We start from the raw sequence: 15,766 nt of genomic DNA, 5'->3' as shown, positions 1-15,766 counted from the left end.
CTATCATCAACAAATCAACAAACAACAAGTGCTAGAGAGAATGCGGAGAAAAAGGAACCCTCTTGAACTGCTGGTGGGAATGCAGACTGGTGCAGCCACTGTGGAGAACAGTATGGAGTTTCCTCAAAAAACTAAAAATGGAACTTCCATTTGACCCAGTGATCCCAATTCTAGGATTATATCCCAAGAAAACAGAAATACCAATCAGGAAGGATTTATGCACCCTTATATTCACAGCAGCACAATTTACAATAGCTAAGATTTGGAAACAGCCTAAGTGCCCATCAGCAGTTGAGTGGATTAAAAACCTGTGGTACATCTACACAATGGAATACTATGCTGCTGTAAAAAAGAAGGAATTCTTATCATTTGCAACAGCATGAATGGATGTGGAGAGCATTATGCTAAGTGAAATAAGCCAGTCAGAGAATACCACATGATCTCACTCATTTGTGAAATATAATGAACAACATAAACTGATGAACCAGAGTCATAGAAGCATCAAACAGACTCATCCGACCTATGAGGGAAGGTGGGAGGTGAGGGGGGTAAGAGATCAATCAAAGGACTTGTAATGCATGCATATGAGCATAACTAATGGACACAGATGGGGGTGGTGAGGGCATGTGCTGGGGAATGGGGGTGGCCAGGGAGAGGTTCATGTAGTTTGTGTGAAAGATAAACTTAGAGTATATCTTTTAAAAAATAATTAAAGAATGAATCATATGGTGTTTTCTCAAAATAAGTATCAGGCTAAAAGTCACAGTTAAAGGCACTATATATTTTTTTAAAGATAAAAAGTAAACTGATATTTGTAATAGTCTAACAAGTAATGTTAATTGCAGTAAGGGAAGGTAATGGTACCATTCCCATTTTCAGAGGTGAATAAACTTAGGTACAGAGAGAAGGAGTTATTTAATCATAGGAGACTTAGGTAATACTTTAAACAATAAAGAATTTAAATTTAAAAAAAACATAAAAACAAAAATCAAGTGCCTTGGATATTTGTTGGGCCCTGTGATGTTGAAGCAAGTCAAGCTTATTTATATTTCCTCCTTTTCCCCAACTTTTCTATGCAGGTCAAGGGCTATATCCTTAGAGTGCTACAAGAGGAAAGGAATTCCTAGAAAGGCAATACGTATTTTGAGGGGGGTTATACAAAAAAAGAGAGCATTTTCAGCATTAGCCTCAGCATGCCCTTTGAACACATGAAACTACAGCAGGCCTGAATTATTTTATTTCATTTTGTCTTGCGTGTGTTTTGGCTCTGGTTCATAGAAGGTGCTAGTATGTTTTCCTGTACTATGTTCTCTATGAGTCATTAAAGCACTGCAAGTTCCACAATGCAGAGGCTTTGAATACCTCCCCCTGTTTGCTCTAGCCTTGACAAGCTTCATGAGTATTCTCAGTGTAATAACCCTTGTTGTGTGGTGAAGGCCTGGAGGTGGGGTGCCAGGGGAAGGGGGTCAATGGTGAAAAGGGGGATATATGTAATACATTCAACAATACACTTGAAAAAAAACACCTGTTAAGAGCTCAAGTTCTGGATCATATGGAAACACTCTCCAGATCATCTTGCTCACCTGGGAAAAGTCTCATCTGTTTGGGGCTGAAAGTGAAGTTTAAATACAGGAAGCAATGATAGAGAGGTTCATGTAATTTGTGTGAAAGATAAACTTAGAGTATATCTTTTTAAAAATAATTAAAGATTGAATCATATGGTGTTTTCTCAAAATAAGTATCAGGCTAAAAGTCACAGTTAAAGGCACTATATATTTTGTTTTAAAGATAAAAAGTAAACTGATATCTCTAACAGTCTAACAAGTAATGTTAATTGCAGTAAGGGAAGGTAATGGTACCATTCCCATTTTCAGAGATGAATAAACTTAGGTACAGAGAGAAGGAGTTATTTAATCATAGTCCCCTCATAGTACAGCATCTGAAAGAAGGAAAGAAGATAAAAATTTTAACACAGCCAGAAGGGAGAAAAATAAATATTATGATCAAAGGAGCAACAGAATGACAGTAGCCTGCTTGAAAGAAAAAAATAAAATCCAGAGAACTTGGATTGATATCTCTAGAGTGCGGAGGAAAAATATCTGCCAAACTAACAAATGTACTTCGCAAAGTATCTTTCAAGTATGCAGTGATTGGAAGGAGATGAGGGTTGCCTTTGGTGTTGATAATATTCTTTTTTGACATGATAGTACTTGTCACATGGGTGTCACTTCAGGATAATATATTAATGTATACCATGTATTCTTGCTCCTTAGGCAGACTTATCTAGTGTGATCCTTTTAGATATAATTGATATACCAATGACTTCCAAATTACATCTGACTTGGATATTTCATGAACTTCAGACCATATATCACACAACCTATTTCACACCTACACTTGGGTTTAAAATGATAATTTCAAACTTAAAATGCACAAAACTGAGCATCTGGTAGCCCTCTCCCTTCCATCAAATTATCATTCCAATGAATAGTAAACCTATGCTTCCGGGTTTAAAAATGTGGCACCTTCCTTGACTCCCTTCTCATACCCTACATATAATCTATTATAAAGTTCATTTAATTTTTTCTTCTAAATAATCTGACCACTTATTACCAGTCCTACTGACAACCTCCTGCTCAAGACATCAAGGTCTCTCTCACCTCAACGGTTGTTACGGCTTCCTAATTCTCCCTGATTTTGCCCTTGAACTCCTATAGTGCACTCTTAGTAGAATAGCCAAGGCAGTTCTGTTAAAACAGTGGTTGGCAAACTGTGGCTCGCGAGCCACATGCGGCTCTTTGGCCCCTTGAGTGTGGCTCTTCCACAAAATACCACATGCGGGCGTGCATGTACAGTGCGATTGAAACTTTGTGGCCCATGCGCAGAAGTTGGTATTTTGTGGAAGAGCCACACTCAAGGGGCCAAAGAGCCGCAGTTTGCCGACCACTGTGTTAAAACATCAGTCAGTTGTTCCAGATGATTCCCATCTCCAGACATTACCTTCAAGGTCCCATTAATCCTCCTTTCATTTTCATTTTCCCTCTGACTTCTTGTCCTACTTTCCCTCCAGTTCATTATGAGCCAGTGATAGCAATTTCTATTCTAATCCTTGATCTTGCTCTTCACGTAGGGTCTTTGTACTTTCTATTCTTCTGTCTGGAATACTTTTCCTCCAGATATCCTCACAGCTAGCTCTTAGATTCATACTCAAACACTCTCAGAATGCTTGGTCATGCTGTCTAACTCTCCCCATCTCCCACAGATACACATCAACATAATATGTCAGCCTGAACTGCATTAGGTTTTTTTTCTCTCATCACTTATCTCTACCTCATGTAAAATTATAGTATATTATTTATCTTTGATTCTCCACACTAATATATTAAGTCTTATGAGAACAGAGATGTTTATCAGTTTATTACTATATCCCCAATGCCTAGAAGAGTGCCTACCACCATAGTTGGTGCATAACAAGTATTTGTTGAATGTATTTTGAATAAGTAAAAAGAAAAGCAACTTCCTTCTACTTATACCTGTAAATATTTTTAGAGTGGCTCAATAATGTGCATACTACCAATTAAAACAAGACAACCTAAATAAAAAAATAACTTGAAACATGATTATCAGAATACTCCTTTGAGTTATTTTGTTAGACTACCTGCCCTTCATAAAGGTAGGCTGTCTAAATAATTAGTTGTTATATCTTTAATACAGTAACATAAGTTTAACCATACCTAAGCATAAAAATAACCTAGTGATTTAAAATATAGTATATTAATATATTATTTAAGGTATAGTTAGGCCAACAGATAAGAAGACAATTACAATTAAGATAATTTATTATTCACAGTTCCCAAGAGGAGTGGGCATGCTATGGCAACGGGGCTGGAGTGGGGTATGCAGGTAAGCATCAGGGTTCATCACGAGGCAGAGGGAGAATTAGGAATTGTGGGCAAGAACCTTTACTGTTGTTTCTTTGGGAAAGTATGGTCAAGGTAGGGTTCGCAGGATTAGAATGGCCTAGTTTGAATAATGAGAGATCCCTATTTGTTTGGTACTGTACTCTGCAGCAATTAAAGCAAAAGTATAGTAGCCTGATCATGAGACCTGAATAAAGTAGACTCTGAATTGGTTGGCTTCTATTTCAAAACTCCAACTCCAGAAGTAGGAATTCTGTGGGGGTTGGGAAGCAAGGGAGGCAGGAGGCCAAGGCAAGATGACTCAAGCATATTATTGGGTTGTCCAGAACGAGGCATGTCTAGTATATTCACACAGCATGGATATCATAGCACCAAGTTTACAGAAGCTAGAAACATGATTGACACCTCATACACACACTATTTAATCAGCATGCAGGACCTGGAGTACATGTGCTATCTCCATTTCCATGGAGGGAGGAACTGAGGCTCAGAAAGGTTTTTCTGGTGTCCAGGGTTATCGGCTGGACATTACTGCAACCATGACTGCTACTCCAGCAACCCAAAGCCAAGGTTTTATGAGTTTCATCTTGGATCTCCTTGGCTAAAAACTGTAATTTAGTTCATTAAAAATAAATGAATAAATAAATATTGCCTATTTAAAAACTTGTGTAACTTTAGCAGTTAACCAACTCTGCCTTTAATCATCAAATAACATAAGTTTTATGCTTTCTGTCTGTTACTACTTTATGTGGAAAAGTACCTGAATATCAAAAGACTGGAAAAAGCTTTATAGTTAAATGATAGGACTTAACCCATAGAGAGTTAAATTCACATCCTAATGCATTTCCATGCAGAGAATCAGAGCTAATATTTCAGCTCCCTGGAAACCTGCCTTCCTAGTTGCTGATATAAGTTATGACTGTCACTTTACATAGTACCTCCTGGTGTCCTTATTTTCACAACAATGCATTAGTACTCCTGCTATTTTTATCATTGTTATTGTTAAAATAAATTGGGCATTCAAAGGAAAACATCATGCTAGGGTCTTATTTGGTAAACTGTTTCATAGTCCCCTACTCCTTTTCTCTTGCCCCATTTTTTGTCCATCAGTTGAATCAATAAGGGTGTTTGAGTTACACAGACTATGTCAATGTGATTTGGGGATCAAAACTATCCACATTCTTATCTGTGCATTATATCATGAAAAATGGATGTTCTCCAAACCAAATGAAAGAGAGAGAGAGAGAGAGAGAGAGAGAGAGAGAGAGAGAGATCTGACTTTTTCTTCAACCATAATAAACATCCTAAATTCCAAGAGAGAGAGTTTAAATATTCTGATCTGAACAATTCCAGCAGGTTAAATATCTCCACCGGGTTCAGTTTACTGATTGAAATGTCAGGTCTCAATTGCCAGTCCCTCCCTGGTGCCTTCTCCAGATGACATAAGGAAACCTCTCTTTCTGACAAGAGATGAAACATTTCTGCCAGCCGAGGTGACACTGTGTTCACTCAATAATGATACAAGGCCCTGAGGTCCTTCAGCAAGAAAGATTACAAAGAAATCCTCATTAGCTAACTGAAGAAGAATGAAGGTCATCCCACAGAGAGAAGAGCAGGCTTGCAAGTCACCTAGAACATTTGTTCTTCATTAATTCTGTAAGCCCAGGCTGGCCTATCATCTGAGAGCACTTCAATATTGTCCTTGGTCAGAAACAATGGTGAGGCTGTTTGTTTCCTCTGTAATGCACTTAAGAGGTACTTTATGATTATTTGCCTTCACGTCAATGAATTCAAATAATGTTTTAGGACATAATAGGTTTAGGTTTCATATGGGTAATAACTGTTTGGATTTCTCAGATGAAATAAATGGGTGCTATCGTCATCTAGTCTAAAGAGCTCATTATACAAATTCATAAACCAACTGCAATTCTTAGTGATGACACTGTGCAAAGTACTGGTTTAGTTATGGCCTTGTATTTAAAAAGTGCTTATTTACGGGGAGAGACCTCTAAGTCATTTTATCTACAAAAAACTCCCTGATAGGGAAACCTCATTAGTTGAATTAATCCTTCAGTTATATGGTTGACATATATCTTCTCCTTGCTACTACTTAAGTATTGAATTTTCTTATTATTGGATAGAAAACAGCAAGTATGAACTTATACTCTTAAAAATGTTGCAAAAAGATAGATATTCTTTCTCCTGTCAGGCTTATTTGGTAATTTATCTTATGACATGTTATGATACCTATACATCATTTCTATACACTGGGATGATATTGTCTCTGACAATTGTACAACATTCTGAAGGTTTTATTAAGATAGGAAACTTTTTTCAATAAAAGTGAAAAGATTATTAAATAGATGTTTCTCTTGGCAGAATGCTTTTAGCAATTTTCAAGTACTCTTGATTTTGGTGCTAAATCGGTCTTAGTGTCTGTTTTTGTGCTACTAGTATAACTATCACCTTAATGATAAGTGCTGCAAAAGTCATGTTCGTAAAAGGAAAATAACTATGATAACAACACGTATAATAAGAAACATGTGTGTTTTCAGGTAATAAAATCAAATTTGTCATTAATCTACCTAACTGCATTAAAAATTTAACAGTGAAGACAAGGGACAATTCTAATAAAATTTGATTTCCAAGTATAATACTAAGTTCAGCATTTCATCAGCTGGTAGAATCATTAATTATTTCGGCTTTCTTTCTTTCTTCCCTTTTTTAGAGAATCACAATAGGGCCAACAAGTAGATAAGGACATAACAGTATCAGCTTTAGGGATTGAAATATGTCAACTTTTCTGGATAAAATACTTAACAGCAAAATCTCCAAATGGGTCTTTAAAAATGTATGTGCATATTAATTTGTGTTGCATTAATTTAAGATAGTGTAATATAAAATTTATGTAAAACTGATTGTATGTGCAAAATCCAAAATAGTGTGAACTATTGTCAGTTATCACTTAATTTTAAATTGTAAAACATGTGTTGCTAATAGAAATCTCTCAATTGTCAACATTTATCTGTTTTCATGTAAGATGTGAATTATAAATTACTACCGGAGGATATTCCCATTAAAAATATAAGTAAAAACCCAGTACCTAGGATTAAAGATATATATAACACTTACCTATAGGAGAAAAACTCCCTCCCAGACACACAAACTTTTATATATATGACTATATATCAATCCTTTCTTAGAAGATGGATTTTTATCCTAGGGAGATACTGTCAGTCATTTTCAGGAATATAACTCTGAGCATGTTATCCTTCCCTATATCGTCTATTTGTTTTGTGAACAACAAGTTAGAAAAAAAATTAACACACCCTGTTTTTAAGCATTTTCCTGATACAAAGCTACTGAATCCCTTTTCTCACTAGTTCTGCAGAAGGACAAGGCCAAACCCTGGGGCACAGACTTCTCACTCATATATCAGGCTGCATGTCTGATGAAAGTCAATGAGAAAGGGTCTATTTGCTGTAGTTTTCTTTTGAATTTCCACTTGCCTGTGATGCTATTTGCAAGTCAATTGCAAAGCCAGACTCATTTCCCTTTTCTATGTCATATATTGGGGGATAGATGATCGAGACAGGCCATATGTATTAAAGCCATTCCTTTGCATTTATACATCTATTATTTTATGTTGTGTTACTGTTGTTATTTGGAATTTCATTTAAAAACTGATGAGTCTCAACTATGTAATTGCTCAATCCTATTATTTTATGAAAAGAATGTAAAGTAATAGGATATTCAAAACTTTGTAAAGTATATGTTTGCATAACCACTACAATGTACACCTGAAACTAATACAAAATAATATTGAATGTAATCTGTAACCGAAAAACAAAATTTCAAAAAATTACACCAGAGCTTTACTCTTTCATTATTATCACCTAACTAATCATAAAGAGTTAATTTTGTGGCTGTTTAAGGAATGTTTTAATAAAAATTATACATGTTTACATACTCATTACCTTCATAACTAATATTGTTAATTCAAAGGAGCAACATAAACACTGTAACAAAATTTTACTTTGTGATTTGACTTGTGATCTATAGCTCAAAAGAGGAGCTATTTTAGGCCATAAAATATTGAGAAGCACTAATCCAGAATAAATCCATTAGTTCACAAGTACAGGTGGGATAGTGAAACAATAGAACACTCTCGCATGTGACTATCTGCGCTTCTAGACTTGGCAACTATGCTTCAAATGCTGATAAACATGAGTTAATTTTTCTATGGTAAATGTAGCACTTTTGACCACAGATACTGAATGGATGTTTTTGTTCAGAGAAGATGAATGACACTGCACAATTAAGAAGTATCAATTATGGGGCAAGCACTGTATTAAGTTGCTATCGGAACTAATTTACAACAGTTAGGGTCTCTATCATTACTAATCAGCAGGCTTAGTGAGGATAAAATGCAATAAATTAACTGATAATCACCCTACTGTGTGATATTGTACTAGTGGTTGCTGGGGGATGGGGGTTATGGGAGTAGGTTGGGTGCACAAAGAATGATGGGTGGATAGAGAATCAGCAACATATTGTGCACAGACAGGATCAGGGAAGGCTTCCAGGAGGAAGTGATTACTAAGCCAAGATCTGAAAGAGGAAGAGGAGGTAAGCCTGGAAAAGACCATACAAAGGACATTCCAGGCATATATGTATGCTCATGAGAACACATGGCCCAGCTTCATGTGATCATCATGAAGTAATGAGAACGGAAAAGTTGTAAAGTACATTTAGTCTTACTGTGGCATAGGGCCAATCAGAATAGTTATACTTATGTATTACAAGTAATCATCTCTGTCAAAGATGCAGAGATATAAAAGAGAAACTTTTCATTAAACTAGGTTCTCCAAATAGATTTACAACTGGTAATATGTCTTTGCCTTGTATGAGACTTAGTTCAGACATAGGAAGCAGGGAAAATGTGGGGACCAGGGCAAAAGACAGAGCTCTTCCTTGTCTGTGTAGGGATGTTATGCATCTTTGGGGAGATTGCTCCTCCAATCTTTGATAGAGGTAAAGTAGCACTTTAGGATTATGTAAATTGCTATGCAAAGTGATTTTAACCTCCTTTAAAATATCCCTTTTCTGGTTACCTCAACTTTGTTCCATATATATATAACACACAGTAGTTGAAATTGTGTGATGCTATAATGATATACTCATAACATCTGTCATGAAATTTAAAATGTAAATCAATTTTTCCTCTAATTTAAATGATGTATTTCTTGGTTGAATAGTGGACACTTGTATTTTTTAATCACTATTCTTTAATTCATCCTAAATATATATCATATAAATGCTAAAATTTATTGGAAAACAAAACAAGTAAAAATAAGCAAATTACTTTTTTAATCATTGGTATTTTAAGTGTGAAAGGGGTAACTTTGCAGCAGAAGTTTTTAAAACAGTATGCTAAATATATATGTGTATTTTTTACCTGAAATTGGAGCATAGTTTGGAACTGAGAGAAAAAAATCCTCTTCTCTTGGCGCTCCCCCCACCCTCCATTCCTTTTTTCAAGGCCCTTGACCTAATTTGCCATCTTTCCCCCCGTTTATTGGGTTTATTGAGGTAACAATGGTTAACAAAATTATACAGGTTTCAGGTGCACAACACATCATCTGTACAATGAATTGTGTGTTCACCACCCAAGTCAAGTCTCCCTATATTACCATTCATTCCCCTTATACTCTCTTCTACCTCCTCTTATCCGTATAATCTTTCTTTCCATGCCAGTTTCTTATTCCCTTGATTGTACCCTTCTTTGTCAAATTCTAAAAGCCAGATAAAATTGATCAAATGAAAAAAGAAAGATTTTCCTTGGAGATAAAGTTTCAAATTTATTTCATTTCAAAGTTCAAAATTTCTTCAATTTTTTGAAGTGGAAATTAAAGGCTGCTTCAAACATTTAGCATGTTATCACCTCCTGAAACTTTCATGAAGTTGAAAGACAATTTCTATTGGCAGAGCCATTCAAGTTATCTGTTATTATGTGTTATCCTCCTATATAAATATCCAGTTATTTTTAGTTAATGAATTAATGAGCTGCTCCTTGAAATATGATAATTAACCACAATTTGACTGATAGAAGATACAAATTCTCTGGTGGGGAAATGCGAGGCTTTCAGGAATTTTAATTCCTTATGCAGAGCATATTTGAGGCAAATATTGCTACCCTGTACACTTTCCCTTGTTAGAGAAAACTGTTTTCGTTTCCATCAATCTCAGTCTATTTATTTAGAAATTACTGTGTTATTAGAGCTGCTGTTTGGTCTCTTGTGTTTAATTTTCGCTCGGCATCACATTTAGAAATCCTAGCTGCTGACAAAGTGCTGTGTGGTTCCATTTCTGCCTTTTCCGGTGCTATAAAATGAATCTTGCTGTGAAAAATGAAGATTAATGGGCTTCATAATGATTCTCCCCTGCTAATACCAATCTGAATAAAGAAGAAAGTGTGTGTGTGTGTGTGTCTGTGTGTGTGTGTGCGTGTGTGTGTGGTGTGGTGCATGGTGCATGGTGCATGGTGCAGGTGATGTTAAGTGAGATACAGAAACACAAACATATACAAACACACACACACACACACACACACACAAACACAGTATGGATTCCTTTGGATAAAAATAAGCCACAAGGGTATGATAGTTCCTCAAAAATTAAATATAGAAATCCCATATGCTCCAGCAATGCTTCTTCTGAGTAAACAAAAACAATTGAAAGCACAGACTAAAACAGATATGTGTACATGTGTGTTCATAGCAGGATTATTTAGAATAGCACCGAAGCATCCATCAACAGATAAATGGACAAACAAAGTATGATATATGTACAATGGAATAGTTGCACCTTAAAAAGGAATAAGATTCTAACACATGCTACCATATGGATTAGCCATGAAGATAGTATGCTAGGGGAAATGAGCCAGCCACAAAGGCAAGCATTACATAGTTCTCCTTATATGAGGTACCTAAAGTAGTTCAAAATAAGAGAAGGAATGGTGGTTGCCAGGGGTGGGAGCCGGGTGGAGGCAAGAATATGAAGTTACTGTTTACTGGTGGTAACAGACTTACTTTTAGGAGATGAGAAGAGTTCTGGAGATGGATGGTGATGATTGTTGCAATGCAAATGTAAATGTAATTAACCCCATAGAATTGTACACAAAAAATGTTATGTATATTTTACCACAATAAACAAAAAAAAAATGAAAAAGAAGACATGAGCCTTATTATCAGCCCATGAACCAAGTAACAATTTATTTCAAGTACAGTTCGCATTTGAACAACACAGGTTTTAACTGTGCAGGTCCCCTTGTATGAGGATTTTTTTTTTCAATAAATACTGTAAATGTATTGTCTGTTCCTTATGTTTTTTTTCTTTTCTATAGCTTACTTTACTATAAGAATAGCGTATATAACACATATGACATACAGAATGTGTGTTAAGCAACTATTTATGTAATTGGAAAGGCTTCCAGTAAACAGTACGTGATTAATAGTTAAATTTTGGGGGAGTCAAAAGTCATACACAGATTTTTATCTGTGTGGTGGGTCAGTGCCCCTAATCCCTGCACTGTTCAAGGGTCACCTGTATGCCATTTCAAAATATAAGGAAGAGCCATTCCAAACATGTGTTATCCTCTTGTTAAAACTATTTATAGTTCCTCAAAGGCTTCCAAACAGATCTTAGTCTTCAAAGGATTTGACCCACTCTCTCCGAGAATACAGGCTCTGGATACCCGCAACCCCTCATATACATTAGCTGTCTCGAGGCTGGACAGCCCTGATCTTTCATCTGAAAGCAATGTCACAGACCGCTGATTTCTCTGAAAACAAACTGATGACCATTTAAGGCTTTGGAAAGGAAAGCATTTATTTGTTAAATGACAGGTGTAGCCCAAAGAGTTGATAAATAGGAGGTGGTTTGTGAACTTGCAGATTTTCATTCACTTTCACTCCTTCATTGTTAATTACTGCAAACTTCAATACTCAGTTTCTTTTGCAAAAGTCAACCTCAACTGGAGCCCCTGGAGTGTCCTGAAAGCATGTCTTCTATGGATGGTGGCAATTCACCAGATCCAGGTTAAGTACTTGTCTCTTTAGTTATGCGCAAGGGCATTTGTTATGAACCCACAAATACCTGTGCTCAATTTTCTCCCTAATTAATTTAATTAAAACATTAATCTAATTAATCTGGCCATGAGATTCACACCAGAGTATTTGGGGGAAACCCTGATGCTTCTGGGCTTCTGCTTTTTAAAGAATGGAAATTTAATAAAATGTAAAAGATATAACAACTTTGTGACTATCAAATGTGTGGCATTTTATTTTTTGTCTATATATTGACGAGATCACTACATATTTCTAATCATCGTATACTGAATGAATAGTAAATGGTTATAATTAAACCTAATTTCTAAGGAGCATCTATTATGTCAAGCAGCATGCTTCTAATCACTATTCTCTTTTAAGTATTAAGAATGCCCACTTCTCAAAGAGGAATATGAATGCTCACAAGCAAGCTGCCAGAAGTCAAATTTCCTTTCTTCTCCTTTCAGTTTCCAGAAATTTTTACACACCATTGCTCTCTGCTTAACAGTGTGACATCTCAGGCAAGCTTAGCTCTGTCTGCAGAAGATGGGCATTGATCCAGTGGCTTCTGCCTCCTTAGTGACTCAAACTCAATAGAGCCTTTCTTTCCTACTCTCTTTTCAATGTACTCTAATAATCTCCAGAAATTTCCAGTGCCTTTCTTTGTCAGAAATTTTATGTTTTAATATGCATGGTAGTGAACAGGAATTACTTAAAAAGGGTGACAGTCTCAATTAACTAGAACTCTAGGGGCATGGATCCTATTTGATCATATTTCATAGGAGCAAGGTAGTTTTATTTACAGCTGTGTTAGAAAGTGTGGGCTATTTATAAGAATATCTGATGTTTTATTGAATACATGAGATGTGCCAGGCACTGGGCTAAGCATTTGATAAGCTCTATCTAGTACAGCACCCAATATAACTTTACGAGTCACTCAGGCAAACGCTATTAAGCTAAGTAGAATAACATAAAGAAAAAGTGAGTCCCTTTTTAATGTCCTTTCAATCCTGATTAATCAAAGTGAAAGTAATAATTTGGTGCTAGTCTGTCTGTAACACCCCTTTTATAGGTGGTAGGCTTCTTCTTCAACACAGATAAAGGAACCTTAGGCACAGCTCATGGCGAGGTTTAGTTGTATTTCAAAAACACTGTGTCGTATTTGCTTTTATTGTATTTATAAATAGGAATGCAGGTATTCAATCAATACTGGAGACAGCAAGTCTCCTATGTGAATAAAAGAGTTAGAGACAAAATAGTTAATGTAAATAGAAATATTAAAGAATAATTCTGGAGTATTCAGGTATGATGAAATCAAGTGATACAAGGATGACTAAAGTAAGTGAAACATTTCATTAGAAAATAGGGTGCCTAAAGATCTAAGACCATCAGAGTTGATTAAAAACTTTTTCAAAAATGAAGTGGGGCATTTATTTGTGGATTCAACCAGTATTACTGAGAACACAATATATACTGGGTACTGTGTCTAATGCTGAGCCTGGTGAATATGATATTTATAATCCCTGACTCAGTGAAGCTTATCATTTAGCAGGGAAGAGGAACATTAACAGGTAATTACAATCAAGTGTAATATTTTTTCTATTTAAAAAAATTAACAAACAAACAAATGAAAAAACTAAAAACAGTTAACATGGCCTGGAGTACTCAGCAATTATACACCAAAACCATGCATTGTCTTAGAAGAACATAAAATACAATAAAAGCAACAGTACCCAAGCATTTATTTGGTTATTAATTTAATCAACAAGGCTCATTACCTACTTGACTTTCAGACCTCTCCGAGTCAGCTCCATCACCATTAGAGTTGATCTTTATTAATTTTTAACACTTTTTTATTGATTGACTTGAGAAAGAGAGAGAGAGAGAGAGAGAGAGAGAGAGAGAGAGAGAGAGAGAGACTTCAGTTTGTTGTTCCACTTATTTATGCATTCATTAGTTGACTCTTTTATGTGCCCTGACCAGGATCAAACCTACAACCTGTCCTATAGGGAAGATGCTCTAACCAACTGAGTGGCCCAGCCAGGGAGCATTAGGGTTGATTTTAGGATAAAGAGAGTGGGGCTTGTACAATGCTTATCCCACTGCCTGGCACATCTCATATATTAAATACATAACTGTTTTATTCATGTGAATTTATAATGAGACAGTGACTGTCAGGTAATTGGTATCAAAGTTGCTGAGTTTCTGTGTAGTAAAGAAAAAATGGAAGACAATCCCAATCAGAAGAAGAATCCATGAGACCAGTGAAGTCACAGTGACTTGTAAGGCACAATTGGGACATGAGAGATATTGGTGGGATATTAAATTAGAATGGTAAAATAATAACTATGTGTAGTTAAATAAGAAATTTTAACTTGGTTGTACATTTCAGTATTTTTATGTGTTTTCTGTTTGACAAACCCCTCAAAATTAGCATTATTATTATTACATACAACATAAAATATTACAGGTTTCAATCAAGAATTATTGAAAATAACAAAAGTTTACTTGATCTGTGTTCTTTAATAATTGTGATAAGACAAATATTGAATAAGAGAGTTCAATAACCTCACTGAAGGCCACTTTACCTCATTTCATATTTCGGGTTTTCCATGCTGGGTCTCTATCCTATCACACACTGGTGATAGCATGAAGAATCACTACTTAGAATTTCCATTGTGGTTCATATTTACATCCTGCCAAAAGTTCTTTCAGGCTTACTACAAACAAAGCCAATGACTAGAATTATAAGGAAGTGTGTTGTGGCTCATCTTTTCCAATTGTCATTAATTCATATAAAATAAAATTACATATATGCTACCTACTTTATAAATTAAGTCAATACCTTTAGAGCATTTCCAAAAAAAAGAGTTGGTACATATTAAATGTTCATTTTTTTTTATGTTATTGAATTTACTGGGTGTCATTGGCTAATGAAATTATATATGTTTCAGGTATGCAATTCTATAATCCATCATCTGAAATGTGAAGGGACTTAGCAAAGAAAAAATCCCATACATTTTTTAAGTATTATGTTAAAAAATATCATTTTCTCATTTTTTAAAATATATTTTATTTATTTTTTACAGAGAGGAAGGGAGAGGGATAGAGAGTTAGAAACATCGATGAGAGAGAAACATCGATCAGCTGCCTCCTGCACACTCCCTACTGGGGATGTGCCCACAACCAAGGTACATGCCCTTGACCGGAATTGAACCTGGGACCCTTGAGTCTGCAGGCTGACGCTCTATCCACTGAGCCAAACCGGCTAGGGCCATTTTCTCATTTTTAATGAATATCTTCTGCCATATTAAATTTAGTATACCAAATATAAGTGATCTTTATAATTTTCTTATATTTGTAAGGGTGTTTTTTCCATTACTATTACAGAACATCATCAGTAAGTGTAAAAATGAATGACATAGGTGACTAAAGGGAACATACAGTCAGTATAAGTTCCACCTTGAAGCTGTTGATTTCTTAGCTTGCCAAGCATATTTTTTACATTCCAAGTATTTCTTACCTCTGTTGCCCATATTTCCCTCTTGTACTTCCCTCCAAAAGAGAAAGATAATACAAAGATTTTGAAATCAGGAGGCAATCTGGCAAATACAGTTTAGGTATCTAAGCAATGTGATATTCAGTACATTCCCATGGACCTACGATGATGGAAAGGAAAAACTATTTTTAATTTAAATTACTGGTAATGGCTGAATATATTTTACACTATTTATATAA

This window comes from Myotis nattereri (assembly GCF_964212035.1).
Source record: "Myotis nattereri genome assembly, chromosome: 5".
Taxonomy (NCBI): Eukaryota; Metazoa; Chordata; class Mammalia; order Chiroptera; family Vespertilionidae; genus Myotis; species Myotis nattereri.
This window is presented reverse-complemented; position numbering follows the sequence as displayed.